Source organism: Tinamus guttatus, unplaced genomic scaffold, assembly GCF_059628265.1.
Source record: "Tinamus guttatus ecotype Peru unplaced genomic scaffold, ASM5962826v1 Tinamus_guttatus_pri_ptg000927l, whole genome shotgun sequence".
NCBI classification, from domain to species: domain Eukaryota; kingdom Metazoa; phylum Chordata; class Aves; order Tinamiformes; family Tinamidae; genus Tinamus; species Tinamus guttatus.
In genome coordinates, this window is record NW_028289461.1 from 1,137,554 (window position 1) to 1,148,805 (window position 11,252).

Sequence of the window (11,252 nt, forward strand, 5' to 3'; positions counted from 1 at the left end):
ACTGAAATGCCAAAAATGCTTTAATGAGTTACAGGTACAAAGGAGAGAATTTCCAGTCTTACTAATCTGAAATGAAAAAGTGTAATTCTGTTACCTATTAGCAACCAACTATTTTAAACCAACTGTGTTTCTAAAAGAAGGTATCTGGCTGTACCCAGCTGTTTTCTAGCTCCATGACTGACTGTTTTGCAGAAAACATTGCAGATCTGGGAATGCTGCTTGGGTTTGGCAGGATAAATTTGAAAATGAGCCACTGCTTTAGTTTTAAGGTAAAAAGAAAATCACTGATTACAACTGTTTCCAATTCCAGAATTCTCTGCGCTGCATTTACTCAACAGTGTGTCAGGACAGTATTTAAATGATAAACTGTTGTTTTGATTTGTGCCTTACACAGATGTCTTATTTTAATTCAGTTCTTGGGTACATCGACAGGATGAGATCAGTGAGACAAAGCAGTGATTTCTGTTTAATTCTAACATTAGCAACATAAAAGGCATCAGTTCTGAATGCTTTCGGTGGTGTTTTTTCTGTGTGATAGGTTGTTCTGAGATCTAGTAACGTGCAATTCCAATGTAACTTTGCTTCTTTGTGCTGCAGAGCTTGTCGAGTTATCAAAATGTGGGGTTTCCCTTTTCTGTTATTCACAATAATTATTGCACTTATTCATCCATAGCTTGCTTACAAGATCTAGTGCATATTGAATATACAACCTGTTCCTCACTGTGCTGTGGTATTTAGTCCATAGTCCCCTTCTTGCCTGTGAAGTACTTCCTACTACCAGAAACACATGCTAAAATTTCTAAATACTTGTGCAGTTCTGAAAAATTCTGGATTTTGCTAGCAGATGTTTGTCAGAGTGCTCCCAAATAATGGAGAGTCATGACCTTGCTTAATACAGTGAAGTGGCACATGTAATTGCAGAAATGTCTGTGCATTGCTTGTTCACTACAGCTAAATTCAGTAAATATTATACTGGATTCCTCTAAGCAAGTGCAATGGTTTAGTTCACGAGGAGTCTGGCGCTGCGTCTGTCCTAAAGGCCTTATCTATTTTTAGGCAGAGATTTTTTGAGAAAGGTGTTGCCTATGCTCAGCACTTAATTCCAGATTTGAGCCAATGAGTGAGTTGTCTGATTTTTCAAAATTGTTGATCACATAGAGCAAAAATGCCAGCTCACTGCTCTCTGGAAGCTTGGGATATTTTACGACTTATCTTTTGTTCTTATAATCATTTAGCTTATTTTAGCAATTTGGTTACATTACACTGTGTCTCAGTGTTGCCTAGCATCACAGGATGGGGAATGATGCCCCTAGAATTTTCTTTCCTCTTTCGTATATTTTCTTACCATAATTTAGGACAGGTCCAGCGTGCTTCGGTGCTACCCTCTTCCTGGCAGAGTGAGTGGTGAGTGCTCTTCATTCCGGTCTGCCCACTTTACCTTGCAAATGCTGCAGCAACTGAAAACTAAGAGTTGGTGCTGTTGAGCCAAGAGCTTCCTAGCTATTGCATCAATCTGCCCGTTTCACTTGCAGGCTGCCCTTCTGCATCCCTGTCCTGGCCTCCTTCAAGCCCAGCGTTTAGGTCCAACTGTTTGAAACAATCTCTCGTTGTAGCTGGTTGGGGTGAATTGGAGCTATCTGTCAATTTGAAAAGGTCACTGGCTGTGTCAGAATGACAGTGATTCCAAATTATCCATTAATCTCCCAATTTAAAATTGTCATCCTTCCTATTACAGCCAGCCTGCTGCCCAGGCTAAAATAGACCTCTTCTCCCGCTGCCATGACCAAGCAGCTTTTTTATTAGCTAGCAGATAGAATCGGCAGCGCGCGCCAACATTAAATATGCATTGGCTGCTCTCTAAAAAGAAATGGCTGCTAACAGGTTGTGAATATATGAGAAAACAGCGGCAGAAATTACAATTGATTTTCTTGTCTTCTAAGGTTTGGGCTATGTTATTAGTGTAACACACTTAGCATATTCCTATTATTGGTTTGAGTCAAAGGGTAATACATGCAAGAGCCTCCTTGCCCCTTTCCATTTTCGCATTGTCTTAATATTGTTGACCCACAGGATGTTAAATGAAGGATAAATTGGCATATAGAAAGTGCAATTCTCTAAGGAAAATAAGATTTAATAGCTTTTACTTTGTCAAAGGAATGGCTCTGGAAGATGGAAAAGGTCCCAATAAGGAGTTCATGCCTTGAAGATGTTTAATTTTCTTACACAATATAAAAGTGCAATGCCAGTGAGGTGGAAGTGAGAAGAGCAGAGAGGTGTTTGGTGTTTGTCCTCCTCCGTGCAAGGAGGTCTTCGTCTCTGCTGCTCCGTGTCCGTCACGCAGCACCATGGTCCCCCCGTCGCCGCTGGCCCGCTTTGTGTTGCACTAGTTGCATCTTGGGGCCCCAGGTGACTTGTACAGCAGGGCATCATGGCAGTGCCTGGACTAGTGATGTCCCCCTTCTGAACAGAGCTTCTTGTATCTCAGTGTCCTTCTTGGCAGTGAAAATGCAGCCAACTTTTGGAGACTTCGATAAAGTCATCTTCGAGGAGGACTTGGCACTTTCACGGTTCCCAGGCCGCATGAGAGCTGTGTTCTACCCGTGCTGCCTGGCACGCTGTCACTGGAAGGAAGCAAAAGCTTCAGGAGGAAATGGCAAAAGTCACACAGAAGCCAGGCAGGTAGCCAGCCATCCTGCGAGGCAGATCCAGGACATTCTGTAAAAATATTCTTCTCGAACACGTTTTTTCAATGTTCTTTTAAAACAGGTATCATTGTTTTTTTGAAAAGATTATATATATATAGTAGTGCAAAAAAAAAAAATCAGAGGCCAGAGTGCCTCTTTGCATAGAGCTTAAAGCCTGTCATGATCAGTATGGAAACAAACATGAAAATAATGTCTCTGAAAAGAAATAAAAGTAATTTCTTGTCACCTTTCCCCAATCCTCCAATGCAATGGGAAGGAGAGAGGGACGTTATACTTGCAAAAATAGTGTTTTTTTTTTTTTTTTTTTTCCTACTCTGGTGGAAGTGCAGCTTCTTAGATTTGTGTTCAGGCCACTCTTGGGGAGAAAAAGCACTCAGGATGACACACCTGAATTTCTTTGCTAGGTTGCTTATATCAGGAGTCCTATGCAGAGGTGGAAATAAAGCCTCACCAAAAGTACCATTAGACAAATATATTTGGAAATTACCATAGGCTTCATTAAAATGTAAATAGTCTCCAACAGAGACTACTGTAGTCCTAATTGTAGTGAAGAAAGATAGTGCGTTATAATGAAGATTCTCTACTTTTGTTTTTATAATATTCATACCTAAAAGCCTGCATAAAAGAAATGAATGTCCATAAAAAGGAAAACTTAAAGTTGATGCATTTCTGAATTAGGACAGCAGAAGCCAGTTTGGTTAAATCTGGTGGTAGATAAGATGTATGGTAAAGTTCCTCTTATAAAGAGGAGCACCATGTTCTTGTGGACCTGAGATTTTCCAGTCCTCAAATTGCCGGTCAGTATTATATGGTGTGGTATGGTGTCCACTTACACAGAAAAAGAAATAAGCCAAGGAAGCCTAAGGAAAGAGGTTCAAACGCAGAAGGGGCATCGTTATTCCGTATGCGGAACACGAAGCAAAGAGCCTGCTTAAGCACCAAGTATGGGCAAGATCGGAGAGCTTCAAACAACCAAATGAGACTGTGGTCTTCGGTTTTAGGTGTGATATCGATAAAATTGAAGTCTTCCCAAGAATATCAGGAAATTACTGATTTTTAGGAGTATTGCATCTAATGCAAGGTTGCCTATACTGACCTTAACCTGCGATTTGGTGGCTCACCCACTGTCTGCACTAAAATGAAGCCAGCCGCATCTTCAGCAGAACTCAAAATATTTGGGATTGCAGATCCAAAATACACCTGAGAAAAGTAAAAAAAAACAAAAACAAAAAACAAACAAACAAACAAACAAAAAAAAACAAAAAAAATCAACTTTGTTTTAGTGCTTGGTCAGCAAAACGTGAATCCATTAGGATTTGTTTTCCTACTGTGGACATAATTAATTACACAACAGGGCACAGGCGCATGTGAAATTCTGCAGGGTTTTTTTGCTGGATGGAATTAAAAATATTCTGATATTAGAACAGAGGGAAACTGCTGGGCCCCAACATTGTTAATGTTTACTTATTGCTCAGGTGGCAGGACTAAAGTGCCAAAAACAGTGCTGATAAATATTGTTAATACACAAATAATGGATTGAGATTCCAGATCAGTTTACCTAAATGTTTAAGACCACTTCTTTTAAAGTGTATGAATTTGCCAATTGCTATGGTATGAAATAAAATCCTATACTGCTGTGAGCACTCTTAAAAGGTAGTCAGCTGAACAACAAAAGGAGAAATAAATCTAGTATTTTTTTCTGTTGAAATTTAGAATTTGAGAAGTAAAACTTACATGTGGGAGCCTGTGGTCTTAGAATATTTCCGAAGCAGGAAAGAAAAAAAAAAAAAAAAGGGAGAGAGAAAGAGCTTGCTTTATGATCAGATTTCCATGGTTTTGAAATTAATCATGCTTTTCTTGGATAAAGATCAGCCCCATACATAGCTGAAGAGAGCACTGTTGAAGTCTAAGGGTAAGCCTAGTTAATGAGATTTTTTTTACCTGGATGCCAACGCAAAACTGTTAGATCACAAATGATGATGGATTTACTAGCCTCTTCTCAATCCTCATTTATCTAAAACATGTATATAAAGAGCTGATTAAAATCTTTTAACTTAATAAGGTGTTTGAAAAGAAAATACTGCTCTTTGTTTGACAAATCCTTTTTTTTCCCTTTGTATTGAGTCAATGTTAATAGCTGCCCAAATACTCAAATAGCGAATGTGATGGACAATTAATATTTATCTAATACTTTTCTTATTATCCAGCTGTCTCTGATCTCAATGTTGTTGTCAGCGAGTGCTAAATGAGACAGAAATAATCATAATATTGTAGCCAGGTCTCGGTAGAAGTGCAAGGGAAGGATGTGACTGTAGTTAGCTGTGGAGTTAACGTCTCGTTAAAGAGTAAAGTGTTTTTTTTGTTGCTGGTTTGTTTTTCCACCCGTGTGCTGAGATCTTTAGAACGCAGTGGGTGTATTTTGGTGCATTGAAGCTTTTCCTTTCCAGTGAGCACTTGGGCAGCGTGCAGGTGTGAGCACTGCTCACCGCTCTGACTGCGCTTGAGGGAGGTGGGAAGCAGGAGGTGAGAGTGCAGCAGGTTCTCCAGGGTTGTCCCACTTCATTTGAGATATTAGACTTCACAGAGGGAGAATCTGGATATGTCGGACTCTAGATTTATCCCGTTCTGTCATTTGCAACTTTAAATGCTTATTAAAGGCTCAGAGAGCCACGCACTGGCACAACGTTCTAGTGAAATACCCAACGACTTTGAGCATTTGATTTATGGACACATCTTAAGTTGCACAGGGGCTTGTTTCGAACAGGCCAAAGATAAGCTTACATTAATCTATAGAAGTTAAAGGATAATTATGGCAAAGCGTTACATTTTAAAGGAAACAAAGACAGACCTGTGGGAAGTGCATTTTCACAGCATGTATTAGCAAAGCCCAATCAACCTCCTTGTGGGAGGACAATTAACAGAATTAAAAGTTGGAATTTTAATTATAATACAAATTAGAGGGAAATTAATCAGCTTGTATTTTATGACTTGACTCTAAGTACTGCTGCTTGAATTTTATGGCAAAACTTTGATTAATTGAGACACTGCATGAAAGCATAAAACCCTGATTTAGGCTGCATTTTAATGTGTTGCTCACTTCCCATCTGCCACTTTCAACATGGGGAATTGCAAGAATGAGATGATATGGAAACAAAATCTTTTTCCAGCTCCACAGTAGCATTCAAGTCTCTGCCTGGAAATTTCTCCGCATGCGCCTGGAAGTTGCTTTATCCGTAGCTCCCAATTTTCCTACCTACCTATGTAAAGTTTTAGTTTATAACTAATGCTCTTGCATGAGCTGCATTTGAGAGTACAGTCACCTCTACTAGGTAGAAGTGTCATTGTGATATCAGTGAAAACCATGTTTCTAGAGTCATTTCTATTATTTCTTCTATGGAGATGCATGAAAATCTTGGAAGGAGCAGCTCCCTGAAGGATGGGAGCCGAGGAGGGTAACACGGCCAGCAGGACAAGGGCCTTCGTGGCCAGCACCCTGTCCCGCAGAAGCCCAGCAGTGAGCACCCAGAGTCAGTGGCCACGTCCATCCACGGATCCGGGCCCTTAGGGAATATCGTGGGGATGAGGTAGGTCTGAGGTCAAACCAGGATGTTGGTTCCCAGGTCGGGGTTGGGAATCAGGCCAAGTATTTCTGGGCAGATCCCTAGTGATGAGGCAGGGTCGAGGTCAGGTGAGGAAGTCTGTCTGCGGGCCTGGGTCTGTGAGCTTTTTCCTGAAAAATGGGGGATCTAGAGCCAAATTCCTTACATAGAATAACATGTTGAGCTTGACTTTTGCACTAATAGCCCTAATTTTAGCCAAGACTGGAAAAATGAGACTACAAGCTCTTCCTAACAGCAGTTTTAACTGCAGTTCTGAAAGAATTACGAGTAAGCGACATTGATGTAAAAATCAAAGATTTTTTTTTGAGATTGGAAGATATCTTTGCTGCCCTCCTTATTCTCTTGTTTGGGGGTGATGGTCCTGAACAACATTGCTGCCATGTTTGATTCTGAATTTCAAAATCCAAGAAGTACTAAAGGCCAATGGCAGATCAGCTGGAGCCCAACACCTTCCAGGACTGAGTTTGGGTTCTAAAAGTAATATCCAAATAAGTTTTATAAAAGTGAAACCCGTCTGTTAGTGAGAACATAAGACATAAACAGATTGCTGAAAAAAAGCTAGACCACAATTTTATAGGGTCTCAAGTTAAAAGAGGGAGCTAAATCATGATGCTGGATTTAGTTCAGAGCTCCTGTAATGATCCAGGAGCTGGAGAGATGTATTGGAAATGACTGTGCTAATGAGGAACCCAGTAGCAGCTTTCTGCGCTAGCTAATTTGCAGTCAATGCAGAGATCTGCTGGCAAGCCTATAAAATGAGGCTTTGCAAAAGTAATCACCACTTTAGAGTCTAGAGATGCCGCCTTAGGAAGCAGAAACATGTTGACTGTTAAATTTCTATTTTGAACATTGTTTGGAAATTTGACGTCGTTGTGTCCTACCTGTTGAACTGAGGAAAATGTGTTCCTCCTAAAGCATGGTGCCTTCTGCATCAGAAGCATTTTGGAGTTCAGCATTTCAAGCACAGAATAAATATGAGGCTCTTAATTCTCCAATTCTGTTAAATATGCCAGATGAGGCAGCAGCGTGTCTGTGAATAATGCGCTAAAACGGCCCATGGCAGGACTTCTGTGTTGTGCACTGCAAGCATCTCTAGTTTGCCCTTGGGTGGGAAAAATAATTGAGCCAAACCCGCTGCTTGTGGGTTCCCAGGATAAGGGGGAGCCATCCCTGCTCCCTCCCTGCTTCTGTGGGGCTGAACGGGTCCATTCCACAGGCTGCAGTTGATGCAGAGGGGCTGGAGAAAAGGCCGCATCCTCTGCAAATCCAGCTAATTCCTCCATACGCTGCCAGTCAGTCTGGATGGATGTGACCACCGGCCTCTGTTCAACGTCACCGAGTTGTGTGCATGTCAGGTTAGGCTGAAAAAGAGAAAAAAAAAAACCAAAAACTCTTTTGTCAAAGCTACAAGTGCAGCTGAGTGGTTGAGTCTGTTGCAAACACTTGGATTTTAAAGCTTGGCCAGAGAAGTTGAGTGAGACCCTGCCAGAACTTCTCTAATGCGACCTTAGCAAAGGCTAATGGATGTGGCACAGTGGAGTGTGCCCTAGAGATTGGGAAATTACTTCAAAATAAGCTAGTAGGTGTGAAATGTACTCCGAAAACTAGGGGCAATCTGACTCCTTTGGCTTGATTTAGCCTGGCTGGCAAACTCTGTTACAAAGCTGGACTACTACTTAAAACCTCGATGCTGCATTTGAACTGAGTGTTCTGTGATAAATAAAACTGTTTTTGTTGCTTGGGCTTTTTGCTGGCTACTATTTAAGTACCATTCTGCTCTGGGAGGATCTGAAGCTTGCTTGAAGCAAGACAGAAATCTGCTAAATAAGAATCTCAACGTTTTTAAAATGCACTCAGACGTAAATAAAGTTCCTTCTAGCTGACTGGTGAGCACTGTGTTTTAGTTCAGGAAAAAATCACTGTAGATCTATGAATAGTTTCAGCAGTGTAAGAGGTTTCTGTCATAATCTGCTGTTGGGTCACTGTGTCTCATCTCACTGGATTTTGAGCAGCACTGTTGAGTAAATGAAAGATACAGCTAGTGTTAGATTAGGAGCTATTTTATGTTTCCAGATTGCTATAACTTTACTTGCCAAGTCATTTAATCTCAGAAAAAAAACAAACCAATGTTTTCATGCTTTCATTTGATTACACGCCTTGGATTAGGTCACCTACTGCTGCACAGTACGTAGTAGTGGAGGTTCACTGCCATATAAAACTGCTGCGGAAGAGTAGCGAAATGAGGTCCTGAAAGGGCAGGCTCTTCTTGCTGGTTCTTAAAAACAGTGAGTCCCTAGAATATCCTGCTGTATCAAAGAGATCTTATTTAAAGTATGCAATCATTTGAGGAAAAAGCATAGATGGGTGAGCCTCATAATTGGGGTGTTACACTGCAGAATCCTGTAGGGGTTTGGTAGTATTGAGGACTGATGTGGAACTGCTTTTAACTGCTTATGTTCAGTGGCTGAAAGACTGCATCAGTATGAAGCTCTGCAGCTCTCCCGTTGAGGCTGTTGCCCCTTCTAAAAGAGCAATCTGTGCTAGACTTAGTTGCCTTTCCTTTCCCTTCTTGTTTCTGAATCCTCTTTCTCCGGTCGGGGCTTGTTTCTCCTGCAGCCTTTAATTGCACATCTTTAATCTGCTTAACAGAGAACACTTTATTCAGTGGGCCTGGAGGTGATAGTCCTCTATATGTTCTGCCAATCACCGCATTAATACGGACACCAGAATCTGCTGGTGTGGTTCCATAACCATATTCCTGGGCCTACTCGCCAGGTTTTACTGAATAGGGAGGTGAGCTTATAACCAGCACAGTGAGAATCAGGCCTTTCTGTCTTGTTTTCAGGTCGACAGAGACCCAGACTAGGAACTGCTACAACTCAGTTGCTAAGAGGGCAATTTCCTTGTTCCATTAGGAAACCGTAATCTGATGCTATTATCATTGACATGAAAAGTGAACGGTTGCTTTAGCATTTTTGTTATAAACAGTGTTTGTAAATCCAAAAGAAGCTTGTACTAACTGCGCAGATGTATCTGATTGCTTTTCTCTAAATTAAAAGGTAGTATGATTCCCTTCCCAGGGAGGAGAGGCAACACCCTCCAGAAGAAACAGGAAGACTGCAAGAGGATCCAGAGGAGTTGGGCACAGTTCAAGTCTCTAGGCAATACCAACAATGTCTCTGTAAGATCTCTCAGTAAATGGAGACAGAAAAACTTTGTCTACTTGTTTACAATTACAGGTCTTGAAATAACAGATTCTTTCTTGTTTTATTTATTTATTTATTTTCCCCTCTAGTGCAAGGGCATATACAGTGATTTGTATAATCATAAGACAATTGTATGACAAATACTTATACAATTATGTTAACTTTTGTCATACTAAAATTGAAAAAGAAAAAAAAATAAAACCCTGTTCTTTCCATGAAATATCTGTTCTTTCCATGTGTCACTATTTTGGTAATTCTATGCATTTTGTCCTAATTTTATTTAAATAACTGTCCTTCTTCTTTTCCCACCGTTCTTGTTCTACTAATACCACATTTTGCTGAATCAGCTGGCAAGGGAGATATATGCTTAAATTCACAAACTCATGTTTGTTCTCCCAGCGTGATCTGAATTATTGTCTAAATAATGTGGATGAGCCACCTTTTCCAAGAGCTGGCAGGATTTCCCTTCACTTTGGGAATGCGTATTTGCATATTTTTAGAAAAAACAAAAACAAAAAAAAACCCAAAAAACGAAAAACAGATAATATCTTTCTACAGCCATAAATTGTATAATAATATATTTTGCATGGGAAACAAAATGCTCCATTCTGAACTACAGATCTTAGAGGTTATGTTTGCATGATAAATGGAACATTAGTGTAATTGTCAGTTTTGGTTGTGCTGCAATGCTACGGAAAATGGCTATATTTTCAGTGTGACTGGGACTTGGAGTGTTGAGCTGAGGAACAAGCGCAGTCTTGTCATGATAAAAGGGCCAGAAGAACAGCGCAGTGAGGGTGGGTTCAATAGGAAGTGTCCCCAGGTGCTGGATTGCTCCCCAGATTTGAGCAGTTGGTTCAAGAAGTTTGTATTTCCAGTAGGTATGGGCTGCACACTGAGAGCTGGGCATCTGTATTAATTACTTGGCAGAGATTTTTATGTCAGGCTTATTGACGGGAAATTAGTTGGAAAATCCATGGGAAACTTCAGGCAAACTCTGAACTATTGGAAAAAGCAATGTTATTGCACGCATCGCTTCAGCCCCTTCAGCGAGCGGCTCCCTCCGCCTTCGTGCTGTAACCTAATCCAATACTGGCAACAGCCTTCCTGCGAGTACCCGAATGAAATGTTCTCTGCAGATTTTTGAGGTTTAGACAGGAAACATAATGTAAATTGAATTTTGTGGTGCATCTCTAGGTGTGTGGACAAGTGCAAGAGGTGAAAATCTATGTCTCCATTTTCATTAGTGGGTGTAAAGAGCCATTCCAAGCAGTTCCTCGCAAGCGAAGGGGGGTGAGAAGAGCAACACGAAAGCCCACGTGGCTGCTCGGGCATCCCCTGCCCCTAGGGGACCTCCAGCCAGGTGAGCAGTGAGACCCACGGCACCCTTTGCCATTCCCACCTCCATGCAGGTGAGGCAATGGGATTGGGATCTGTGGGCCCTGCGGAAGCTCTGGCCGGGTCCCTGGTGTCAGGGGGAGCCCAGGCAGTTCAGGCTGGGATACCTTCCAAGCAGAGCAAAGCAAGGCTGTTTGTAACCTCCGAGTTCATTATGGTCCAACCTCTGAATTTCACACCCTGAAACACTCCCAGGAAATCAGCATCCATGTTATGGATGCTAAATTACTGCTTTTTAAAGCTCTTCTGATGCAGAATATTTTTGCAGAATATGAATTTTGGCTGATACGTAGAAGGGGAGAGGATGAAATACAGGAATGAAA